Here is a 13,877-nt window from a genome sequence, read left to right on the forward strand (position 1 = left end):
GAATCATAATGTATACAAACACGTAAAGTACTAACTGTGTCACATGTTATGGTAAGGCATGTTGAAAATGAAAGATATATGGTGCTTGATGGAGTGTGAAATCTCTTGATGGGCCACTGCTATAGGCTGGTGCACATCATGCTGAGAGCACATGTCTGGATCTACGAGCATCATAATGTACATATACTTGTTTAATTAGAAACATTCTACCTGGAGATGATCATTTGTGTTCTCTCATTCTCTCCTACTTATATAGACTAACTTCCAATACATCTTCCCCTTATATGTTCGCAGTGCATTCCACAGTTCCAAGGGGAATTTCCCTCTGTGAGAGCATCCTAGGCGAATGGGAAAAGGGAGCTTTATTGAAGCAGTCTATTTGTTTAATTGCACTCTCACTCGTGTTCTTCATTTTTTGGATGCCAAAACCATCCTTCATTGAACAATGAAAACCTAAAGAAATACAGAGATATTCAGATGATCATTTTCACCTGGATACAACTTTTAGATTGCATCTCTGTCAATTGCAGGTGTATGCTGAAATTAGTCAGAGAAAAAACTTTCATTTGTAGTAGCTAGGCAACTTGAGTAAAGCACTGTTGAACTGCATGTACCTGATACTTGCATTAATTTGAAAGCAAATGTTAATTTGTAGCTTCCAACCCATTGCTGAAGGAGGAAGCCTTTGCAACTGATCATACATTCTCTCTAAATGAACTTCCTCATACAGGTTGGTTTTGCTCAAGGCCTGTAGGGACTTGGAGACTGTAGACCTTTGAGCTGCTCTAAATTAGCACAGGAAAGAGAGAATATTCAGATACTGTATGATGTCATTCCAGGGGTCTTCTGGGTAACCATCTGGCGTGTGTTGTAACTGCCAGGGGTCACCTACATGGTGACGTCAAACCCTTTGAAGGTCTAGGATGTCTACCTCACTGGCCATGTCAGGTCTATTTCCCTGCTTTTGAGAGGAGCTGGCTAGTGTACCTGGAGACTTTCAGCAATTGCACTAAGCTAACAATAAGCTAACATCAATTATCTTCAAAATCAGAGACATAACAATTGTATCGATGAGTCAGGGTTTCCGTTAGCCGTCAATTGCCGGCTTTTGGAAAAAATAAATGAAAAGCTGATCAATTAAAATGTTGCCGGTCAAAATGACCTGGAGAAATAATGATTTTTATTAATTGATGAAAATACCAGTCGATGGAAATACATTTGACCGTTATGCTTATCAGTCTATAGGTTAATTTGCATAATTTTGTGTAATTAAATTGACCTGTGTGTATTTTCGTTGGTCATCATGTATCTTATTTATCTGATAGAACTATCCCACTCGCAAAGCATACAGAGCATATTTTGGGTGGGATTTCTCCTGCAGCTCCTCAGCTGGTTGCTGCTTTATAAGTCAATTCATTGTGCAACATTTCTAAATGCAATCGCTTGTTAAATTTTTTTTTGGTTCACGATTAAAAATATCTCCTATTTTTAATTTTCAACTGTTAATTGAAGCACGCAACAGGCTATCAGCACATCACCCACTACTTTACGATGTGAGCTGCAGGCAGTATTCATTTTGGAAGCATACTTAATGATTTTATTTATTTATGTATTTGGCTAATTTATTTCCATTTACTTTCCTATTCGTTTTCATATCAACTTTCTTTTGTTCTCCAAAAGCCAAGGCACAATCCTAGTCATATTCACAACCCATCCAAGTTTTGCATCTTTAGATTCCCCCTCTAAGTTTCTAACAAAGATGTTCATCTCTGTCACATATGGAACCGCTATCAGGTGCACTGTTTAGAATGGTGTTTTCCCAGGTGTGTTGTTTAGAAATGTGTTTTCCTTGAAGTAGGCCACAGGACCAATGGAAGCAAAACAGACCCATTATGTCAAATATCCACCACCATATTTTACAATAGGTATGAGGTTACTTTCTGCATATGCATCCTTCTTTCGATGCCAAACCCACCACTGATTTGCGTGGCCAAAGACCTCTATTTTCATCTCATCTGACCAGGGGCGTCACTTCAGTGTTAATGTGTTAATGGACATGGATTCTTTGTGTCATTTCCAGTCACAACTTGCAGACTTGTTTACGTGCTGCTGTGCATTTTGTTGCTAACCTTACTTTGCTACCTGACAACTTTATGGTTTTTACATTAAATTACAGTTTATATTTTTAGTTTTTCCCTCACTCTGTCACGGCTGTCCTCGCTGACAGAAGATGTGGACCAAAACGCAGAGTGGTTAGTGTTCATTCTTTTAATAAAAGTCAACAAAACACTTCAAAATACAAAAAACAACCAACGTGACAAAACCGAAACCGTCCTGTGTGGCAACAAAACCTCCACAGGAACACATAACATAGACTGCCCACCCAAACTCACGCCCTGACCGACTAACACATACAAAATAACAGAAAACAGGTCAGGAACGTGACATAACCCCCCCCTCAAGGTGCGTACTCCGGACGCACCACCAAAAGTCTAGGGGAGGGTCTGGGTGGGCATCTGACCACGGTGGTGGCTCAGGCTCTGGGCGAGGTCCCCACCCCACCATAGTCAATCCCAGCTTCCGTATTCCCCTCTGAATGACCACCCTCCTATTCCACCCACTTAATTTAAAGGGTACCGTCGAGATAAGGGGCAGCACCGGGATAAGGTAGCTCAGGACAGAGAGGTAGGTCAGGATAGAGAGGTAGGTCAGGATAGAGAGGTAGCTCAGGATAGAGGGGCAACTCCGGACTGAAGGGCAGCTCCGGACAGAGAGACAGCTCTGGACTGAGGGGCAGTTCTGGATGGCTGGCTCTGGCGGATCCTGGTTGGCTGGCTCTGGCGGATCCTGGCTGGCTGTCGGCTCTGGACGCTCATGGCTCGCTGACGGCTCTGGACGCTCATGGCTGGCTGACGGCTCTGGACCCTCATGGCTGGCTGACGGATCTGGACGCTCATGGCTGGCTGACGGCTCTGGACGCTCATGGCTCGCTGACGGCTCTGGACGCTCATGGCTAGCTAACGGCTCTGGACGCTCATGGCTGGATGACGGCTCTGGCTGATCCGGTCTGGCGGAAGGCTCTGGCTGATCTGGTCTGGCGGAAGGCTCTGGCTGATCCGGTCTGGCGGAAGGCTCTGGCGGATCCTGGCTGGCGGAAGGCTCTGGCGGATCCTGGCTGGCGGAAGGCTCTGGCAGATCCTGGCTGGCTGGCTCTGGCGGATCCTGGCTGGCTGGCTCTGGCGGATCCTGGCTGGCTGGCTCCGGCAGCTCTTGGCTGGCTGGCAGCTCCTGGCTTGCTGGCTCTGGCTGGTCCTGGCTGGACGGCTCTGGCTGGTCCTGGCTGGACGGCTCTGGCTGGTCCTGGCTGGACGGCTCTGGCTGGTCCTGGCTGGACGGCTCTGGCTGGTCCTGGCTGGACGGCTCTGAAGGCTCGGAACAGACGGGCAGCGCTGGGCAGGCAGACAGTTCAGACCACGCTGGGCAGGCAGACAGTTCAGGCAGCGCTGAGCAGGCAAGCAGCGCAGGCGGCGTTGGGCAGACGGCCGACTCTGACCTGCTGAGGCGCACAGTAAGCCTGGTGCGTGGTGCCGGAACTGGAGGCACTGGGCTGGAGACACGCACCACAGGGAGAGTGCGTGGAGGAGGAACAGGGCTCTGGAAACGCACTGGAAGCCTGGTGCGTGGTGTCGGCACTGATGGTACTGGGCTGGGGTGGGAAGGTGGCGCCGGATATACCGGACCGTGAAGGAGGACACGCGCTCTTGAGCACCGAGCCTCCCCAACCCTACCAGGTTGAATGGTCCCCGTAGCCCTGCCAGTGCGGCGAGGTGGAATAGCCCGCACTGGGCTATGCAGGCGAACCGGGGACACCACCTGTAAGGCTGGTGCCATGTACGCCGGCCCGAGGAGACGTACTGGAGGCCAGATATGTTGGGCCGGCTTCATGGCACCCGGCTCGATGCCCAACCTAGCCCTCCCAGTGCGGCAAGGTGGAATAGCCCGCACTGGGCTAAGCACGCGTACTGGGGACACCGTGCGCTCCACCGCATAACACGGTATCTGACCAGTACGACGCCCTCTCACTCCACGGTAAGCCCGGGGAGTTGGCTCAGGTATCCAACCCGGCTTCGCCACACTCCCCTTTAGCTCCCCCCCAAGAAATTTTTGGGTGAGCCTCTCGGGCTTCCGTGCTAGCCGCGTACCCTCATACCTCCGGTTCCTCTCTCCGGTTGCCTCTGCTCTCCTCGCTGCCTCCAGCTGTTCCCATGGGAGGCGATCCTTTCCAGCCAGGATCTCCTCCCATGTGTAGCAAACCTTGCCGTTCAAAACGTCTTCCCATGTCCATTCCTCTGTCTGTCTCTGCTGCTGTCGCTGCCCTTCTCCACTCCGTTTGGTCCGTTTGTGGTGGGTGTTTCTGTCACGGCTGTCCTCGCTGACAGAAGGTGGGGACCAAAACGCAGAGTGGTTAGTGTTCATTCTTTTAATAAAAGTCAACAAAACACTTCAAAATACAAAAAACAACCAACGTGACAAAACCGAAACCGTCCTGTGTGGCAACAAAACCTCCACAGGAACACATAACATAGACTGCCCACCCAAACTCACGCCCTGACCGACTAACACATACAAAATAACAGAAAACAGGTCAGGAACGTGACACACTCAACTTTTTTGGGGGGCGTTTTGTTGCTAACCTTACTTTGCTACCTGACAACTGTACGGGTTTTACTTTTTAATTACAGTTTGTAATTTTTGTTTTTCCCTCACTCAACTTTTTTTTCATTCAACTTTTTCACTCCGGACGCTTTATCTGGACATGGTTCGTCAGGACCTCCACCAGCCGAAGCTAAGTAGTTACATTAACATGATGCCTTCTAATTGCAGTCGCTGTACTCATAATATACATGAGAACGATCACCTTACGGCGAGGATAGCTGTGCTGCAAGCCCAGCTTCAGACGCAATCGTTAGGCAAGGGTAATTTCAGTGTAGGAAAGGATGAAACAGCGTCTGTGCCACCAGTAAGTACAGACAGTAGAATAAATCCTCTCGCACAGTCCCCGCAGCCGGACAACTTTCTCATGGCTTCTGGAGGGAAATGCTGTAGGAATACTCAACCGGTGTCGCTCATTCAGCCGACAGAAACTTTCAACCAGTTCTCCCCATTAAGCAGCAAGTCGGAGTCAGACGCCGAGCCTTTTCTGGTCTCTACTCCTCCCGTTACGGGGTCTGAGACGCAGAAGCCTCCCACCATTAGCTCTGACAAATTGAAAACCCTAGTTATTGGCGACTACATTACCCGCTGTATTAGACTTAAAACGAATCATCCAGCGATCATACACTGTTTACCAGGGGGCAGGGCTACTGACGTTAAGTCTAATCTGAAGATGGTGCTGGCTAAAGCTAAAACTGGCGAGTGTAGAGAGTATATGGATATGGTTATCCACGTCGGCACCAAAAATATTAGGATGAAACAGTCAGAGGTCACCAAGCACAACATAGCTTCAGCGTGTAAATCAGCTAGAAAGATGTGTCGGCATCGAGTTATTGTCTCTGGCCCCCTCCCAGTTAGGGGGAGTGATGAGCTCTACAGCAGAGTTTCACAATTCAATCGCTGGTTGAAAACTGTTTTCTGCCCCTCCCAAAAGATAGAATTTGTAGATAATTGGCCCTCTTTCTGGGACTCACCCACTAACAGGACCAAGCCTGGCCTGTTGAGGAGTGACGGACTCCATCCTAGCTGGAAGGGTGCTCTCATCCTATCTACGAACATAGGGCTCTAACTCCCCTAGCTCCACAATGAAATAGAGTGCAGGCCAGGCAGCAGGCTGTTAGCCAGCCTGCCAGCTTAGTGGAGTCTGCCACTAGCACAGTCAGTGTAGTCAGCTCAGCTATCCCCATTGAGACCGTGTCTGTGCCTCGACCTAGGTTGGGCAAAACTAAACATGGTGGTGTTCGCCTTAGCAATCTCAATAGAATAAAGACCTCCTCCATTCCTGCCATTATTGAAAGAGATTGTGATACCTCACATCTCAAAATAGGGCTACTTAATGTTAGATCCCTCACTTCCAAGGCAGTTATAGTCAATGAACTAATCACTGATTATAATCTTGATGTGATTGGCCTGACTGAAACATGGCTTAAGCCTGATGAATTTACTGTGTTAAATGAGGCTTTCGGAGCATTCACCAAAATGTATACGAAATGCTTCAGTCTGGTTTTAGACCCCATCATAGCACTGAGACTGCACTTGTGAAGGTGGTAAATAGCCTTTTAACTTCTTATGGCTGCAGGGGCAGTATTGAGTAGCTTGGATAAAAGGTGCCCATTTCAAACGGCCTCGTACTCAATTCTTGCTCGTACAATATGCATATTATTATTACTATTGGATAGAAAACACTCTCAAGTTTCTAAAACCGTTTGAATTATATCTGTGAGCAAACTTCCTGTCAGAAAGTGAAAAATCTGAAATCGAGGCTCTGTTCCAGGGCCTGCCTATAAATGTGCTTGAAATCTATTAGTATACATGCACTTCATACGCCTTCCACTAGATGTCACTAGGCTGTGAGAGGTGAAATGGGGTTTCTAGGTATTTCTATGGTCAAAAGAGAGAGCTTGGAATGACATGACCCCCGAATTCCTTTGTTCAGGAAGCGCATAAAGGTCATCAGTATTGGCTTCTGAAAAGCATTCGCTATAGACGTCTAATATCTCCGGCTTTGATTTTATTTGATAAATGTGATAATATCATCGTAAAGTATGTTTTTTCAATATAGTTTTATCCGATTATTGAAAATTTTTCGGGAGTTTAGGCGTGTTGCGTTCTCTGCATTTGGTGACGATGGACAGCTTAGCGCCACTTGGCTTGTTTTGCTTGCTAATTCGAGAGGGGAAAAGGCCATTCTAAAACCAAACAACGATTGTTCTGGACAAAGGACACCTTGTACAACATTCTGATGGAAGATCATCAAAAGTAGGACCCATTTATGATGTTATTTCATATATCTGTCGAACATGTTTACTATTAGTTTGCGCCCAGATTTTGGGCGCTCTCTCGCTATAACGTAAGCTGCATGTCGTACTGAAGTTATGTTTAGAATTCTAACACAGCGATTGCATTAAGAACTAGTGTATCTATCATTTCCTATACAACATGTATTTTTTTGTAAAGTTTATGAATAGTTATTTGGTCAGAATAGGTGAGTGTCAGAAATATATCCGGACATTCTGGGAAAAAGATGCTAAGTTTTCACAATGTATAACCACGGATTTCAGCTCTAAATATGCACATTTTCGAACAAACCATATATGTATTGTGTAATATGATGTTATAGGACTGTCATCTGATGAAGTTTATGAAGGTTAGTGAAATAATTAATATCTTTTGCTGGTTTTGTCGCTATCGCTACTGTTGCCTTGAATCAATGTAGCTGTGTGGTTGGCTATTGTAGTAAGCTAATATAATGCTATATTGTGTTTTCGCTGTAAAACACTTAAAGAATCGGAAATATTGGCTGGATTCACAAGATGTTTGTCTTTCATTTGCTGTACACCATGTATTTTTCATAAATGTTTTATGATGAGTATTTAGGTATTTCAATTTGGTCTCTGTAATTGTTCTAGCTGCTTCGGTGCTATTTCCGATTGTAGCTGCAATGTAAAACTATGATTTATACCTCAAATATGCACATTTTTCGAACAAAACATAGATTTATTGTATAACATGTTATAAGACTGTCATCTGATGAAGTTGTTTCTTGGTTAGTTTGGTTGGTTCTTGGTTAGTTTGGTTGGTTTTGTGCATGCTACCTGTGCTGTGAAAAATGTCTGTGCTTTTTTGTATTTGGTGGTGAGCTAACATAAATATACGTGGTGTTTTCGCTGTAAGACATTTAAAAAATCGGACATGTTGGCTGGATTCACAAGATGTTTATCTTTCATTTGCTGTATTGGACTTGTTAATGTGTGAAAGTTAAATATTTCTAAAAAATATCTTTTGAATTTCGCGCCCTGCACTTGGACGGGCTGTTGTCATATTGAGCCCGACACCGGCCTGCAGCCATAAAAGGTTAATGGCGTCAGACCAAGGCTCTGCATCTGTCCTCGTGCTCCTAGACCTTAGTGCTGCTTTTGATACCATCGATCACCACATTCTTTTGGAGAGATTGGAAACCCAAATTGGTCTACACGGACAAGTTCTGGCCTGGTTTAGATCTTATCTGTCGGAAAGATATCAGTTTGTCTCTGTGGATGGTTTGTCCTCTGACAAATCAACTGTACATTTCGGTGTTCCTCAAGGTTCCGTTTTAGGACCACTATTGTTTTCACTATATATTTTACCTCTTGGGGATGTCATTCAAAAACATAATGTTAACGTTCACTGCGATGCGGATGACACACAGCTGTACATTTCAATGTTGTTCATTTCAAAACATGGTGAAGCCTCAAAATTGCCCTCGCTGGAAACCTGTGTTTCAGACATAAGGAAGTGGATGACTGCAAACTTTCTACTTTTAAACTCGGACAAAACAAAAATGCTTGTTCTAGGTCCCAAGAAACAAAGAGATCTTCTATTGAATCTGACAATTAATCTTGATGGTTGTACAGTCGTCTCAAATAAAACTGAGAAGGACCTCGGCGTTACTCTGGACTGTATTCTCACTTTTGACGAACATATCAAGACAGCTTTTTTCCATCTACGTAACATTGCAAAAATCAGAAACTTTCTGTCCAAAAATTATGCAGAAAAATGAATCCATACTTTTGTTACTTCTAGGTTAGACTACTGCAATGCTCTATTTTCTGGCTACCAGGATAAATCACTAAATAAACTTCAGTTAGTGCTAAATACAGCTGCTAGAATCCTGACTAGAACCAAAAAATGTGATCATATTACTCCAGCGCTAGCCTCCCTACACTGGCTTCCTGTTAAGGCAAGGGCTGATTTCAAGGTTTTACTGCTAATCTACAAAGCATTACATGGGCTTGCTCCTACCTATCTTTCCGATTTGGTCCTGCCGTACATACCTACACGTACGCTACGGTCACAAGATGCAGGCCTCCTAATTGTCCCTAGAATTTCTAAGCAAACAGCTGGAGGCAGGGCTTTCTCCTATAGAGCTCAATTTTTATGGAATGGTCTGCCTACCCATGTGAGAGACGCAGACTTGGTCTCAACCTTCAAGTCTTTATTGAAGACTCATCTCTTCAGTAGGTCCTATGATTGAGTGTAGTCTGGCCCAGGAGTGTGAAGGTGAACGGAAAGGCACTGGAGTAACGAACCACCCTTGCTGTCTCTGCCTGGCCGGTTCCCCTCTCTCCACTGGGATACTCTGCCTCTAACCCTATTACAGGGGCTGAGTCATTGGCTTACTGGTGCTCTTCCATGCCGTCCCTAGGAGGGGTGCGTCACTTGAGTGGGTTGAGTCACTGATGTGGTCTTCCTGTCTGGGTTGGCTCCCCCCTTGGGTTGTGCTGTGGTGGAGATCTTTGTGGGCTATACTCGGCCTTGTCTCAGGATGGTAAGTTGGTGGTTGAAGATATCCCTCTAGTGGTGTGGGGGCTGTGCTTTGGCAAAGTGGGTGGGGTTATATCCTGCCTGTTTGGCCCTGCCCGGGGGTATCATTGGATGGGGCCACAGTGTCTCCTGACCCCTCCTGTCTAAGCCTCCAGTATTTATGCTGCAGTAGTTTATGTGTCGGTGGGCTAGGGTCAGTCTGTTATATCTGGAGTATTTCTCCTGTTTTATCCGGTGTCCTGTGTGAAGTTAAGTATGCTCTCTCTAATTCTCTCTTTCCTAGGACCATGCCTCAGGACTACCTGACATGATGACTCATTGCTGTCCCCAGTCCACCTGGTTGTGCTACTTCTCCAGTTTCAACTGTTCTGCCTGCGGCTATGGAACCCTGATCTGTTCACCGGACGTGCTACTTGTTCCAGACGTGCTGTTTTCAACTCTCTAGAGACATCAGGAGCGGTAGAGATACTCTCAATGTTCGGTTATGAAATGCCAACTGACATTTACTCCTGAGGTGCCTGTTGCACCCTCGACAACTACTGTGATTATTATTATTTGACCATGCTGGTCATTTATGAACATTTGAACATCTTGGCCATGTTCTGTTATAATCTCCACCCGGCACAGCCAGAAGAGGACTGGACACCCCTCATAGCCTGGTTCCTCTCAAGGTTTCTTCCTAGGTTTTGGCCTTTCTAGGGAGTTTTTCCTAGCCACCGTGCTTCTACACCTGCATTGCTTGCTGTTTGGGGTTTTAGGCTGGGTTTCTGTACGCACTTTGAGATATCAGCTGATCTAAGAAGGACAATATAAATACATTTGATTCAGCTAAACTGAGGATATGGCAAAGTGACAGGGATTAAGAGTGAGGATTCATTCACCTCAGTCATTAGGGGACCTAGCATTCTACAAACACATACAGAAATTAGCTGCATATGCAAAAAAATCTCTAGTTTAGTTTCATGTCAAGAAACAGCAGCAGTTACCTGTTCACTGCAGCTGCCTCAATGCGCTCTCTATAGTCCTAAAGCCAGTCAGACAGACATGGTTCACATGGTCCTAAAGCCAGCCTGCTAATTCCACTAAACTGCATTTGCCTTTTAATCGTGATTTAATTGATTTTAGGAGCCTATATTAAATTGTTGGTGTTGAGCTAGGTTAGGCGATTGCCAAACTCTGCAATACCCAATTGACACCCTTCCATGTGACCATAAGCACCCGATTCCAATCCAAGTTCCGTTTAGCAAACTTCAGGTGTTGATATTTCTTCATTTGCTCTCATTAACCTCTCTAGGGTACGTGGGATGGTAGCGTCCCACCTCGTCAACAGCCAGTGAAACTGCAGGGCGCCAAATTCAAAACAACAGAAATCCCATAATTAAAATTCCTCAAACATACATGTATTTTACACCATTTTAAAGATACACTTCTTGTAAATCCAGCCACGGTGTCCAATTTCAAAAGGCTTTACGATGAAAGCAAACCAAACGATTATGTTAGGTCAGAGCCAAGTCACAGAAAAACACAGCCATTTTTCCAGACAAAGAGGAGTCACAAAAAGCAGAAATAGAGATAAAATGAATCACTTACCTTTGATCTTCATCAGATGACACTCATAGGACTTCATGTTACACAATACATGTATGTTTTGTTCGGTAAAGTTCATATTTATATCCAAAAATCTGAGTTTACATTGGCGCGTTATGGTCAGAGTTCCAAAACATCCGGTGATTTTGCAGAGAGCCACATCAATTTACAGAAAGAGTCATCATAAATGTTGATGAAAATACAAGTGTTATACATGGGATTTTAGATCCACTTCTCCTTAATGCAACCGCTGTGTCAGATTTCAAAAAAACTTTACGGAAAAAGCAAACCATGCAATAATCTGAGTACGGCGCTCAGACGACAAATCAACCCAAAGAGATATCCGCCATGTTGGAGTCAACAGAAGTCAGAAATAGCATTATAAATATTCACTTACCTTTGATGATCTTCATCAGAATGCACTCCCAGGAATCCCAGTTACACAATAAATGTTTGTTTTGTTCGATAATGTCCATCATTTATGTCCAAATTCCTCCTTTTTGTTCGCGCTTTCAGTACACAATCTAAACTCACGACGCGCGTGCAAGTCCAGCGGAAAGTACGGACGAAAAGTCCAAAAAGTTATATTACAGTCCGTAGAAATTGTGTATTGGAAAATAATTCTGAATGTTCTTCGCCCAGCACACATGCTCACCTCATACATAATGCATATTTATGAACCTCACAGGTTTGAGATGCTGACTACTGTAAATAAATACCTTGCATTTGTCATTAACTGCCTGTGCAGAGAATAAGCAGATGCTGTGAAATACATTGACCTCATTAACTACCTGTGCAGAGAATAAGCAGATGCTGTGAAATACATTGACCTCATTAATTACCTGTGCAAAGCAGATGGAAGCATATTGCAAACATTACTATCCTTATTAATTGTAGCTTGAATAGGAATGACAATCAAATTCAATGTCAATCTAATTTGAGTCATGGCTTATACCCCTCCGTCTTTCTTACAGGAAATGTAAAATGCGCACAGTGAGTGTACATACAACACCTTTGGAACACTTTCCTCATATTGAGTTGTACTCCCCCTTTTGCCCTCAGAACAGCCTCAATTCGTCAGGGCATGGACTCTACAAGGTGTCCAAAGCATTCCACAGGGATGCTGGCCCATGTTGACTCCAATGCTTTCCAGAGTTGTTTCAAGTTGGCTGGATGTCCTTGGGGTGGTTCATTCTTGACACACCCGGGGAACTGTTGAGCGTGAAAAAACAGGCAGCGTTGCAGTTCTTGACACAAACCGGTGCGCATGGCACCTACTACAGTACCATACCTCATTCAAAGGCACTTAACTCTTTAGTCTTCCCCATTCACCCTCTATATCGCACACTACTTTGGGAACTGTGGTACACAACAGTAGCTCACTAGCTCAGAGCTAATAAAAGATTAAACTGGTATACCATATACTACACTTCAGTAAGGAAGTAGGCTCGTACCTTCCTTAAATTGTTGCTTACACAATTGAAGCCTTTGGACAAAGGGTTGAACAAAGTGGAGCACTGCGTCCCTATGCTCCCTGGTAAGAAGTAGTGCACTATAAAGGAAATATGGTACAACTTGGGAAACAACCTTAGTATCTGCTAGGTCAGACCCTCAACAAACATCTCAGTCCGGAATATTCCTTTTCCCATTCCTTGATTGGCAGATCGGACACACACACACACACACACACACAAACACACACACACATACCTACATACAAGCAGACTGCTGTTCCAGGCGTTAGATCAGTAACCCTGCCACTTCATATTACTGTCAGTAACAAGCTCCCTTTGTGTGTGTGTGTGTGTGTGTGTGTGTGTGTGTGTGTGTGTGTGTGTGTGTGTGTGTGTGTGTGTGTGTGTGTGTGTGTGTGTGTGTGTGTGTGTGTGTGTGTGTGTGTGTGTGTGTGCATCGTATCTGCCAATCAAGGAATGGAAAAGGAATGTTCCGGACTGAGATGATGCTCTTCTCGAGGGTCTGACCTGCCAGATACTACGGCTGTGTGCATGGGGAGGTCATAGTCTGGATCAGCCACCCTGCCACTCCACATTACTGTTAAATTGAGATCCTCTCAGCCATCTAGGAAGAGTTTGCTGACATGTCAGACATGACACACACACACACACACGTTCTCCTCGTCTCTACGTGTGTTTGTAGGCAGAAACAGAAACCAGCCAGCTCACCCTCCCTCATCATGCCCCTCTCTTCCTCCCTCCCTCCATCCTCATCCTCCACCTCTCTTCCTCCATCCTCATCTTCCACCTCCATTCCTCCCTCATCCTCCCCCTCTCTTCCTTCCTCCCTCCCTCATCCTCCACCACTCTTCCTCCCTCCCTCATCCTTCCCCTCTCTTCCTCCCTCCATCCTCATCCTCCCCCTCTCTTCCTCCATCCTAATCCTCCACCTCCATTCCTCCCTCATCCTCCACCTCTCTTCATCCATCCTCATCCTCCACCTCCATTCCTCCCTCATCCTCCCCCCTCTTCCTTCCTCCCTCCCTCATCCTCCATCACTCTTCCTCCCTCACTCATCCTTCCTCTCTCTTTCTCCCTCCATCCTCATCCTCCACCTCTCTTCCTCCCTCCCTCATCATCCCCCTTTGTTCCTCCCTCCCTCCCTCATCCTCCACCTCTGTTCCTCCCTCCCTCCCTCATTCTCCCCCTCTGTTCCTCCCTCCCTCATCCTCATCCTCCCCCTCTTTTGTGTTCAGCCCCTCCTTTACTCCTGCTTGCTCTGTCCCTACACTCTTCAATCTCTTCCTCTTCCATCTCTTC

The sequence above is a fragment of the Salvelinus namaycush genome, chromosome 18 (genome assembly GCF_016432855.1).
Source record: "Salvelinus namaycush isolate Seneca chromosome 18, SaNama_1.0, whole genome shotgun sequence".
In the NCBI taxonomy this organism is placed as follows: Eukaryota; Metazoa; Chordata; class Actinopteri; order Salmoniformes; family Salmonidae; genus Salvelinus; species Salvelinus namaycush.